This window comes from Oncorhynchus masou, unplaced genomic scaffold (assembly GCF_036934945.1).
Source record: "Oncorhynchus masou masou isolate Uvic2021 unplaced genomic scaffold, UVic_Omas_1.1 unplaced_scaffold_690, whole genome shotgun sequence".
Classification (NCBI taxonomy): Eukaryota; Metazoa; Chordata; class Actinopteri; order Salmoniformes; family Salmonidae; genus Oncorhynchus; species Oncorhynchus masou.
This window is the reverse complement of record NW_027013354.1, coordinates 383,200-396,734: the sequence shown is the minus strand read 5'-3', so window position 1 is coordinate 396,734 and position 13,535 is coordinate 383,200. Positions and strand designations below refer to the sequence as shown.

Sequence of the window (13,535 nt, the reverse complement as noted above, 5' to 3'; positions counted from 1 at the left end):
AGTTGGCTTTAAAACAGGGCAACAGTATTTGTTTCTCAGGCTGCAGGTCGTGAGTTGTCTTTCTCACTTCGCCAATTGCCCCATATTACCCGGGGTAAAAGTCGGATTTATTTAATTCAACGGGTCTCCCTTTTTGGAGCCGTAGTCATTACCACCGTCAGCGACTTGCACCCATCAAGGCGCCGAGATTGGGCGAATAGCAAGCAAATACGTCCGCGTTTCTCTGCCTGCTCCCCACCGACCTCCTCCCCTCAATCCCCGGCGCTGACGGGAGAAAAGGCCGAGGTTGTTTTAGAACAGGCCCAGCCGACCAGGTTTGACCTGTCTATTCCACCTCCGCACCCTCAAACACCTCACCAACAACCCAGTAACTGGCTCCCCGCGGAACCTGCAACAGACAAGTTCGAGGGGAACAAAGACAACAGGCATCATCTCTTCACAACAGTTGCCAACATGAACCACCACCACACTCAACAACAGCAGCAGCAGAAAGCCGGCGAGCAACAACTTAGCGAGCCCGAGGATATGGAGATGGAAGGTACGAAAAAGCCACGGGAAGGGGACAATAAACTAAAACAACAATTACATTAAAATAGTTGGAAGTGCATAGCTAGCGTGAACTGATGTATCGACACTGTAAACATCAAGGCCTGCCACAATGGTCACAACTCATTTTGCTGATGATGCGTCCATTGCTGCAGCAGCATCTGACCTCGTTTAGTCAGTAGCCAACGTTAGCTTAGCTTTAACTTAAGTGTTGTTGACATGTCAAATACACGCGTCGTTGGATGTAACTAGTTAGTTAACGTTGGACGACCCGGTAACTAGCCGAGACTCGCTAACTTACATCACACATATGCAACTGGCAGGTTAGCACATTCACGGACTGATTTCTTGCACTCTCACGGTCTTGACGCTAGCTAGCCCAAGTCGGCGTGATTAAACGTGGCGCAGTCAACTTGGTAGCTAACGATGGTCAAAACATCCGTTTTGGTTTAACGTAAGACAACATGAGTGAAACATTACATAAACCACATGTTTTTACAGTATATTTACAACCGTCGTATATCTGTCACCTAACAAGCTTAACTTACATGGATTTATATTTGGATCAGTTGGCTAGTTAGCAATAGCATGTACAATTCATTCATCGCGGTTAGCTAGCCAACCTGCTAGTTGCCAAAATAAACCCGAGTCAATAGCTCTCACTCGCGCTACAAAATCGATCGTTTGTGCCCCGGTCACAGGGGTTAACGGTAACACACTTTAGTCTGGATGTTACACCCCCGTTCATGTTTTGTAAACAGTAGCCCACTTAGCTAAAGTTAGCTTGTTTCACATGACTCTTTGAGCCTACGCATGCCGTTTTAACAATGGCTATTAATGACCCAGCAGGTATTAGGTAAATGTTGCTATTTACTTACACATTTGACAGACCAATTGGTCCGTTAGTTAAGGTATTTTTTTACAGGGATCTCATGGCTACGGTGCGTTTACTATTTGTTTGCCTAACGAGCCAACCCGACTGTGTAATGTATTTGTAATTAGCTAACTAACGTCAGCTAGCCGCTAATCAGCGAACGGTAGTCAGGTAACTGTAGCCAGGCTACAGTAGCCAGGTAACAAGGTACGATCACTCAGTTTAGTTGTAAACAATATATGTATAATTTAATAATTTGTATTTGTAATATAATTGTTTTGCTGATTTGTTAACTGAAAATGGTTGGCCTTAGCCAGCGCTTAGTGACCGTTATAGGAGGCCTCTCCGCGGACCGGGGGGGTGTGTGGCGATTCCAAGATGGTGGATACTTAGCTAGCATTTTAAAGCGATCCATTTGAACCAAGGCCCTTCGCTGTTTGTTTACGTTTTTATAAAGGGAATGGTTTGCATCATCGTCATTGAGACTCGCATGTCATTTATGTGGTTTTCAAATGAGCCAGCTATACATGAAATAATAATGTAGCTAGCTAGATGGCTAACTAATTTAGCAGTGTTGATATCTATCTAACTATTTCATTAGCGAGCAAAGAGGTACTAGCTAGCTTACAATTCAAGTTAATCAACACAGATGCGTCAATTTGGTTTTGCCGTACATCAACGATAGTCTAAACTAGCTTTGCGAACGAACGTTACTGAAATAAGCACCTGTGCCCAAAAGATGCCCGGAAATATGTAATGGTGCACAGCTAGAGAGATGGCGTTTAGCCAAGTTGAGGATTTAGCCAACATAAGAACTCGAGGTGGGTGGCAGGGTTTATGTTTCTGCGGCAAGGCCTGCATGTGGAGGTTGCATCGACACAGCCAGCGCGCGGGGATTTGCTGCTTCATTGTATTGAAGACAACGCGCGTGGCTCGCCATTTTTAATGATCCCCATTAGGTTGGGACAGTCCACAACATTTCTGACAGTTTAGCAAAAATGTTCGTCAATAGCATGCACTTTAGCATTATGATAATTTGTGATGCATAGGATGGAGATTACATATCATTCATCATTACCACAGGTGCATCAGTCCAACTGATGTATTTACACAACCAATGTTTGGATGAGCAGATGCAGGTCTAGTTGAGGTGTATGGACAAGAGGCCTTCCACTGTAATAGGCATACACTACAACCAGTTGGTTTACATTGGCACCTTGCCATTCTTATAACCATTTTCATTTTAACATCTTACTAAATGTACCTAACTTAACACCAGTGGTTATGCCTGGCCCCTTTCCCATCCCAGCTGCTGAATACCATGCACTACTCTTACTAAATGTACCTTACTTAACACCAGTGGTTATGCCTGGCCCCTTTCCCATCCCAGCTGCTGAATACCATGCACTACTCTTACTAAATGTACCTTACTTAACACCAGTGGTTATGCCTGGCCCCTTTCCCATCCCAGCTGCTGAATACCATGCACTACACTTACTAAATGTACCTTACTTAACACCAGTGGTTATGCCTGGCCCCTTTCCCATCCCAGCTGCTGAATACCATGCACTACTCTTACTAAATGTACCTTACTTAACACCAGTGGTTATGCCTGGCCCCTTTCCCATCCCAGCTGCTGAATACCATGCACTACTCTTACTAAATGTACCTTACTAAACACCAGTGGTTATGCCTGGCCCCTTTCCCATCCCAGCTGCTGAATACCATGCACTACTCTTACTAAATGTACCTTACTTAACACCAGTGGTTATGCCTGGCCCCTTTCCCATCCCAGCTGCTGAATACCATGCACTACTCTTACTAAATGTACCTTACTTAGCACCAGTGGTAAGCACTCTTACTGAGATGCAGGACAAACTGACCCCAGAGCAGCACTCTTACTGAGATGCAGGACAAACTGACCCCAGATGAGCACTCCTACTGAGATGCAGGACAAACTGACCCCAGAGCAGCACTCTTACTGAGATGCAGGACAAACTGACCCCAGAGCAGCACTCTTACTGAGATGCAGGACAAACTGACCCCAGATGAGCACTCCTACTGAGATGCAGTACAAACTGATTATAGAGCATCACTCCTACTGAGATGCTGGACAAACTGATTCTAGAGCATCACTCCTACTGAGATGCAGGACAAACTGATCCTAGATGAGCACTCCTACTGAGATGCTGGACAAACTGATTATAGAGCTGCACTCCTACTGAGATGCTGGACAAACTGATCTGAGATCAGCACTCCTACTGAGATTTTTATTTTATTTTACCTTTATTTTAGGCAAGTCAGTTAAGAACAAATTCTTATTTTCAATGACTGCCTAGGAACAGTGGGTTAACTGCCTGTTCAGGGACAGAACGACAGATTTGTACCTTGTCAGCTCGGAGGTTTGATCTTGCAACCTTCCGGTTACTAGTCCAACACTCTAACCACTAGGCTACAATGCAGTACAAACTGATCTGGGGACAAAACATGTAGTTTTTACAGCTGTTTCTTTTGTTCCATGTACAGCACCAGTCAAAAGTTCGGACACACCTACTCATTCAAGGGTTTTTCTTTATTTGACTATTTTCTATATTGTAGGAGAATAGTGAAGACATCAAAACGATGAAATAACATATGGAATCATGTAATTACCTAAAAAGTGCTAAAATGTATTTTGTTTATGTTTGAGATTCTTCAAAGTCGCCCTCCTTTGGGTTGATGAGTCCATATTTTGATGTACTTGAATTATACATTGTATTTTCAGTCATAACTGTAATAGGTGAGTTTTTAAACCCCGCCCCCTCAACTAATATTTAAACCCCGCCCCCAACTACTATTTAAACCCCGCCCCCAACTACTATTTAAACCCCGCCCCCAACTACTATTTAAACCCCGCCCCCAACTACTATTTAAACCCCGCCCCCAACTACTATTTAAACCCCGCCCCAACTACTATTTAAACCCCGCCCCCAACTACTATTTAAACCCCGCCCCAACTACTATTTAAACCCCGCCCCAACTACTATTTAAACCCCGCCCCAACTACTATTTAAACCCCGCCCCCAACTACTCTTTAAACCCCGCCCCCCCAACTATTATTTAAACCCCGCCCCCCAATTACTCTCAGTCCATCCCATCCAGGGCCTAAGATGAACACCTGCCAAAAGCGAGTAGATTTTGACATTAGTGGGTAAGAGGTCTATTTCCCCCACCAGCATCCAGCGTTAGCATTCCACCCGCATTTGTGAGTAAAAAAAAAATAGTGACGTTTTATCACATTTATAGCTAAATAAATGCTGCAGTAGCTGTTTTCAATGTTTGTTTTTTTTTTTTTTTTTTAGCAATTAAATTAATCACGTATTTTATTTTTTAAATATACCTGCTACAGTGGCTGTTTTCAACGTATTTCTGCTGGGTTTTAAAAAAAAAAGAAGCAATTAAATTAATCACAGATTTTTTAAAAATCTACCTGCTACAGTGGCTGGTGGTCCAAAAAGCACATTTAATGCCCGATCCCACCTATCTCTGTCAACAGCCCTCTTGTGGTCTCCAGGTGCCGTGTATTTTTCAACTGCTGTGATGTTTCATATACATTCTGAACCTGAGGTTAATGATCAATATTTTTACAAAAGGGAATATGTGGTTGCTTTATGGTTTTCCCACTCTCCCAACAGCGCTATTTATCGGGTTAATTTTAGATTAATGTTGATATTTTTCAGCCTTAAACCTGTGGCCACAAACAAGCTACATGGAGGCAATACCAAAATAAGTGATCTAATGCTTAACTTTTCATAGCAAAATCTATTGTCCCATTCCCTGCATAGTGCTGCCTTTGGGTCTACCCTATGTGACCTGGTCAAACCTATTGTCCCATTCCCTGCATAGTGCTGCCTTTGGGTCTACCCTATTGTCCCATTCCCTGCATAGTGCTGCCTTTGGGTCTACCCTATTGTCCCATTCCCTGCATAGTGCTACCTTTGGGTCTACCCCATTGGCCTGGTCAAACCTATTGTCCCATTCCCTGCATAGTGCTGCCTTTGGGTCTACCCTATTGTCCCATTCCCTGCATAGTGCTGCCTTTGGGTCTACCCTATTGTCCCATTCCCTGCATAGTGCTGCCTTTGGATCTACCCTATTGTCCCATTCCCTGCATAGTGCTGCCTTTGGGTCTAACCTATTGTCCCATTCCCTGTATAGTGCTGCCTTTGGGTCTACCCTATTGTCCCATTCCCTGCATAGTGCTGCCTTTGGATCTACCCTATTGTCCCATTCCCTGCATAGTGCTGCCTTTGGGTCTATCCTATTGTCCCATTCCCTGCATAGTGCTGCCTTTGGGTCTACCCTATTGTCCCATTCCCTGCATAGTGCTGCCTTTGGGTCTATCCTATTGTCCCATTCCCTGCATAGTGCTGCCTTTGGGTCTACCCTATTGTCCCATTCCCTGCATAGTGCTGCCTTTGGGTCTACCCCATGTGACCTGGTCTACCCTATTGGCCCATTCCCTGCATAGTGCTGCCTTTGGGTCTAACCTATTGTCCCATTCCCTGTATAGTGCTGCCTTTGGGTCTACCCCATGTGACCTGGTCAAACCTATTGCTCCTTTTACTTGGTGCTGCGCCACGGCAGAATCATTACCGCCACGTAACAACGACAGCAAATATCCTGCTGAGGCGCATGTTTTAGCTGCGTTATCATTCCACATGTACTTTTCCTCTGCAAACAAAACAAATAATAAGAATCTAACAACCCCATAGTAGGATATTTGTATCTATTTACCTTGTCGGCGTGTTGTTCTCTGCTAGATAAATATTCCTCTCGTGGCTCATCGCTGTTCTCAGTGCCACAGGGAGGGAAACATGCAGTCTGACAAGAAGTGAAGAATCGTTGTCCATTTAAATCTCAGAAACAGACGTTTTTAAAAGGCTTTTGTTCCAAAAAAAAAAAGAGAAATCCCAGCTTTCCAGTCCTACTTTATTTATTTCTCATCTCCTAAATATGCGCGAACGTTGCCATTTTAAACCCAGGATGTTTAGCAGAAGCATGTTAACACTGACATGTGCCTCGGGGAGAGAGGAGTGGAATGTAACGTCTGCCAATTGTAGGGTGACTTGGGGTACAACGTCTCTCTCCTTCCAATTTCATTTATTTTGGAATGACATAAAAAATTGTGACTCAGATGATATTTTTTTTGTTGAGAAAGAGTAGTGGAAACCAGGGGAAGTGTTTGGGGGGGGGGTGACGAAGTGGTTTCTGTGAGAAGTACAGGCAGGGGGCTTGTTACCCCTTGTGGCGATTTACCCCAAGTTACCCTAACAAGTAGGCCTTCATTATATTTAGTGTTTATGCAAGTTTTTTTTTTTGTGACATAAAATGAATCAATATGATAATAACTAGTTAAAAGATTACATATGAGATCTGGTAATGATAAGCTCATGAGTGGCACAGTGGTCTAAGACACTGCATCTCAGTGCTAGAGGTAATATCACTACAGTACCTGGTTCAGTGGTCTAAGGCACTGCATCTCAGTGCTAGAGGCTATATCACTACAGTACCTGGTTCAGTGGTCTAAGGCACTGCATCTCAGTGCTAGAGGTAATATCACTACAGTACCTGGTTCAGTGGTCTAAGGCACTGCATCTCAGTGCTAGAGGCTATATCACTACAGTACCTGGTTCAGTGGTCTAAGACACTGCATCTCAGTGCTAGAGGCTATATCACTACAGTACCTGGTTCAGTGGTCGAAGACACTGCATCTCAGTGCTAGAGGCTATATCACTACAGTACCTGGTTCAGTGGTCGAAGACACTGCATCTCAGTGCAAGAGGCTATATCACTACAGTACCTGGTTCAGTGGTCAAAGGCACTGCATCTCAGTGCAAGAGGCTATATCATTACAGTACCTGGTTCAGTGGTCTAAGGCACTGCATCTCAGTGCTAGAGGAGTCACTACAGTACCTGGTTCAGTGGTCTATGACACTGCATCTCAGTGCTAGAGGCATCACTACAGTACCTGGTTCAGTGGTCTAAGGCACTGCATCTCAGTGCTAGAGGCTATATCACTACAGTACCTGGTTCAGTGGTCTATGACACTGCATCTCAGTGCAAGAGGCGTCACTACAGTACCTGGTTCAGTGGTCTAAGGCACTGCATCTCAGTGCAAGAGGCTATATCACTACAGTACCTGGTTCAGTGGTTATGACACTGCCTCTCAGTGCTAGAGGCATCACTCCAGTACCTGGTTCGAATCCAGGCTGTATCACAACCGGCCGTGATTGGGGATTCCCATAGTGCGGCGCACCATAGGGCAGCATCGTCCGCGGTCGGCCGCCATTGTGAATAAGAATTTGTTCATAATTGACTTGCCTAGTTAAATAAAGGTAAAATAAAAATATATATTTAAAAAATGTAGCCTATGCATGGTCCATATTATCAGGTATGCTATTAGAAATAATCTACTGATGCAGCAAAGTGCAAACAAATAGACTGAAGCATTAGCATGGGGCTGGCGACCTGCATTAGCATGGGGTTGGCGACCTGCATTAGCATGGGGTTGGCGACCTGCATTAGCATGGGGTTGGCGACCTGCATTAGCATGGGGTTGGCGACCTGCATTAGCATGGGGTTGGCGACCTGCATTAGCTTGGGGTTGGCGACCTGCATTAGCTTGGGGTTGGCGACCTGCATTAGCTTGGGGTTGGCGACCTGCATTAGCTTGGGGTTGGCGACCTGCATTAGCATGGGGTTGGCGACCTGCATTAGCTTGGGGTTGGCGACCTGCATTAGCATGGGGTTGGCGACCTGCATTAGCTTGGGGTTGGCGACCTGCATTAGCATGGGGTTGGCGACCTGCATTAGCATGGGGTTGGCGACCTGCATTAGCTTGGGGTTGGCGACCTGCATTAGCATGGGGTTGGCGACCTGCATTAGCATGGGGTTGGCGACCTGCATTAGCATGGGGTTGGCGACCTGCATTAGCATGGGGTTGGCGACCTGCATTAGCATGGGGTTGGCGACCTGCATTAGCATGGGGTTGGCGACCTGCATTCACCCCCTTTATCTAACTTGGCAAGTCAATGGGTTAACTGCCTTGTTCAGGGGCTTTTACCTTGTCAGCTCGGGGATTTGATCTTGCAACCTTCTGGTTACTAGTCCAATGCTCTAACCACTAGGCTACCAGCCCCCCCCCCCTTGTCTTATACCGAACATGGCAGAATATGTTAATCATTTGAACAAATAATTTTACCAATGTGTTATTGGGTAAATTTTTGGAGGGCATTCCATTTTCAGATGGTGTCGGCATACTCACTTTCATCCATTTGAGTAGAATGCCCTCCAAAAACTTACCCAAAAAAAAAGCAATGGGCTCGCGGCTGAATCTAGTTGAGGATCCCTGGAATAGGGAGTCGTCAGGGACGCAGGCTGAGTATATATAAATAAAAATAATATATCCCATTTAGCAGACGCTTTTGTCCAAAGCGACTTACAAGTCGGCTGGGGCCACTACTTTTGCATATGGGTGGCCCCAGTGGGAAACGAACCCACGACGCTTGGCGTTGCAAGCGCCATGCTCTACCGACTGAGCCACACAGGACCCGTATATGAGTGACACATGTCGTCAGCTGCCTGTAATCCACTTGGAAAAATGAGGCCAGTCTCGTGAGCGTGGCTCTCTGGAGCTCCATATACACACACACACACACACACACACACACACACACACACACACAGTACATGCAACCAGTCTCTCTCACACGGACACAGAAGAGATGACACTCATACTGCTAGGGTAGGTAAGGACACACTAATATATATCTATATATATAATATGAGATGCTTTTCTGTCATTCAAACTGACTGTAGAACTGCTGACAGAGACGAGGTATACTATACTGACTCTCACACTCCTACTCTGACTCTCAAATGGTACCCTATTCTCTACACCTTCCCTAGGGGCCCTGGTCTAAAATAGTGCACTATGTAGGGAATAGTGTACCATTAGGCTCTGGATAAAAGTAGTGTACTATATAGGGAATAGTGTGCCATTGTGCTCTGGTCTAAAGTAGTGCACTATGTAGCGAATAGTGTGCCATTGTGCTCTGGTCTAAAGTAGTGCACTATGTAGGGAATAATGTGCCATTGTGCTCTGGTCTAAAGTAGTGTACTATATAGGGAATAGTGTGCCATTGGGCTCTGGTCTAAAGTAGTGCCCTATATAGGGAATAGTGTGCCATTGTGCTCTGATCTAAAGTAGTGCACTATATAGGGAATAGTGTGCCATTGTGCTCTGGTCTAAAGTAGTGCACTATGTAGGGAATAGTGTGCCATTGTGCTCTGGTCTAAAGTAGTGTACTATATAGGGAATAGTGTGCCATTGGGCTCTGGTCTAAAGTAGTGCACTATATAGGGAATAGTGTGCCATTGTGCTCTGGTCTAAAGTAGTGCACTATATAGGGAATAGTGTGCCATTGTGCTCTGGTCTAAAGTAGTGCACTATATAGGGAATAGTGTGCCATTGTGCTCTGGTCTAAAGTAGTGCACTATATAGGAATAGTGTGCCATTGTGCTCTGGTCTAAAGTAGTGCACTATATAGGGAATAGTGTGCCATTGTGCTCTGGTCTAAAGTAGTGCACTATATAGGGAATAGTGTGCCATTGTGCTCTGGTCTAAAGTAGTGCACTATATAGGGAATAGTGTGCCATTGTGCTCTGGTCTAAAGTAGTGCACTATATAGGGAATAGTGTGCCATTGTGCTCTGGTCTAAAGTAGTGCCCTATATAGGGAATAGTGTGCCATTGTGCTCTGGTCTAAAGTAGTGCACTATATAGGGAATAAGGTGCCGTTTGAGATAGACTTCCCGTGTTGTTCTTCAGTAGACCTCTTAGTTGTGATTGATGAGACTCGTCCCGGGCTCTTTGTCTGGATAATTACCTGCCTGAGTTCCTCCTGTCCCCTTCCTAGAGCAGCGACACAGGCTTGTGTGTGTCAGAGGAGCTCACAGCTTAATCCTTCATTGTTACTAATTACCAGACTGCTGTAGTCGACACACAGACACACACACTGCTGCTGCTGCTGCTGCTGCGACACTGCCTCGGCACTACAGTGTTCTTCCTGGTGGTTAAAGATGACGAGACGGTGTCCTCATCCTAAATCGGGCCCTGGTTAAAAGTAGTGCACTATATAGGGAATAGGGCCCATAGTGCACTACTTTAGACCAGAGTTCTATGTAGGGAATAGGGAACCATTTATAGTGCACTACTTTAGACCAGAGTTCTATATAGGGAATAGGGCCCATAGTGCACTACTTTAGACCAGAGTTCTATGTAGGGAATAGTGCCCATAGTGCACTACTTTAGACCAGAGTTCTATGTAGGGAATAGGGCCCATAGTGCACTACTTTAGACCAGAACTCTATGTAGGGAATAGGGCCCATAATGCACTCCTTTAGATCAGAGCTCTATGTAGGGAATAGGGCCCATAGTACACTACTTTAGACCAAAGCTCTATGTAGGGAATATGGCCCATAGTGCATCATAACTATAATTCAGATCAGTGTTTTAAACTGACCCAGTCATCATAACTATAATTCAGATCAGTGTTTTAAACTGACCCAGTCAACATAACTATAACTCAGATCAGTGTTTTAAACTGATCCAGTCAACATAACTATAACTCAGATCAGTGTTTTAAACTGACCCAGTCAACATAACTATAACTCAGATCAGTGTTTTAAACTGACCCAGTCATCATGACTATAATTCAGATCAGTGTTTTAAACTGACCCAGTCAACATAACTATAACTCAGATCAGTGTTTTAAACTGACCCAGTCAACATAACTATAACTCAGATCAGTGTTTTAAACTGACCCAGTCAACATAACTATAATTCAGATCAGTGTTTTAAACTGACCCAGTCAACATAACTATAATTCAGATCAGTGTTTTAAACTGACCCAGTCAACATAACTATAACTCAGATCAGTGTTTTAAACTGACCCAGTCATCATAACTATAATTCAGATCAGTGTTTTAAACTGACCCAGTCAACATAACTATAACTCAGATCAGTGTTTTAAACTGACCCAGTCAACATAACTATAACTCAGATCAGTGTTTTAAACTGACCCAGTCAACATAACTATAACTCAGAAGACTCTGTTGTTTCAGAAACCAAAGTGTTTCTCTGCACCTTTTCTTGTTCTGGACGTTTTGTGTTGTGTCTCTGTTGGGCATCATGCTGAAATAACGTGCTGGTAGATGTCGAGCCTCCTATTTGAAGGGGATCGTTCCAAGCCAGGGGACTGTGTGTATCTTCCCCTTCATATCATCATCATACCAGGGAGAAACAACATATTTGTGTTAGGGTCGGGACGATGCCTCTATCGCAATATTTTTTTCCTTGGCAGAAAATGAAAACACAAACCAGACTGAATGTGTTTGTTACGTACAGCAGGTTTTTTTAAAGGACAATGTGATGTAGCTTGGAAAACACGTGACTCTGAATGACAACACAGTGTGATGTAGCTTGGAAAACACGTGACTCTGAATGACAACACAATGTGATGTAGCTTGGAAAACACGTGACTCTGAATGACAACACAGTGTGATGTAGCTTGGAAAACACGTGACTCTGAATGACAACACAGTGTGATGTAGCTTGGAAAACACGTGACTCTGAATGACAACACAATGTGATGTAGCTTGGAAAACACGTGACTCTGAATGACAACACAATGTGATGTAGCTTGGAAAACACGTGACTCTGAATGACAACACAATGTGATGTAGCTTGGAAAACACGTGACTCTGAATGACAACACAATGTGATGTAGCTTGGAAAACACGTGACTCGGAATGACAACACAATGTGATGTAGCTTGGAAAACACGTGACTCTGAATGACAACACAATGTGATGGTAAGTTTCCTACATCGGGGCTGTTTTCCTAAAGAAGTTAAATCCACCTGGCGTTTTGATTCCTTGACCGTGATACTAACAAGAAATTACCATGCTGTTGTCTTCCTGCACTGATATCTCTGTTTATCTGACGTCTTCCCCTGTGTGTGTGTGTGTGTGTGTGTGTGTGCACGTGCAGCTGGGGACACAGACGATCCCCCGAGAATCCCAGCCAACCCGGTGATTAACGGGAACGTTGCCATGGCAGACGGACACAACACAGAGGAGGACATGGAGGATGGTGAGGAGGACTCACCTGCACACACACACATATACACACACACTGATACACACACTGATACACACACACACACTGATACACACACACACTGATGCACGCACACACACTGCACGCACACACACACACACACCCACACACACACACTGATGGACACACACACACACACACCCTGATGGACCCACCCTGCCCCTCCTCTCCCGTGTATGTAGATACCAGCTGGCGTTCGGAGGCGACGTGTCGTTTTGTGGTGGAGAGGTTCAGCCGGCTGAGTGAGTCTGTTCTCAGCCCGTCCTGCTTCGTCAGGAACCTGCCCTGGAAGATCATGGTGATGCCTCGCTTCTACCCAGACCGGCCGCACCAGAAGAGTGTTGGCTTCTTCCTGCAGTGCAACGCAGACTCCGACTCCACGTAAGTCACGTGATGCACGCACGCGCACACACACACACTCAGGGGACCAACGCCTTAATCATTAGGCCCTTAGTGCACGGGCACGCACACAGCATGCAGGTAGAGACCTTGATACACACACACACACACACACACACAGCATGCAGGCAGAGACCCTGATAGACACACACACAGCCCATTGCTTCGTTTGTCTCCGGTCCCGTTTCTAGCGACGACCTCACGGTATCTGTATCCCGGTGCCTCCATGGACGTCACATGATACAGACAGAGGTCATGGTTGGGATCTGAACCCCGGCCTCCCGCTGGCGGAACCAACTTAACCCTTCATTAGGACAAGACATTTCATCTTGGGTCGAGGGTGGCGCTGACTCACCTCCGCTACACACACACACACACACACACACACACACACACTTCCCCATCAGACTTTTTATTTTGACTTTTTAAGTGGAAATACTGCCTTAGCTCATGTGTGTGGTGTAACATTTAAATGTGTCCCCCTGGTGTAACA

General features: G+C 45.1%; 1 pseudogene; it reads left to right on the top strand.

Annotated features, from left to right (window-relative positions):
- The first annotated feature begins 365 nt into the window (after positions 1–365).
- Positions 366–13,535, top strand: part of LOC135536971 (ubiquitin carboxyl-terminal hydrolase 7-like) — a 104,958-nt pseudogene continuing 91,788 nt past the window's right edge.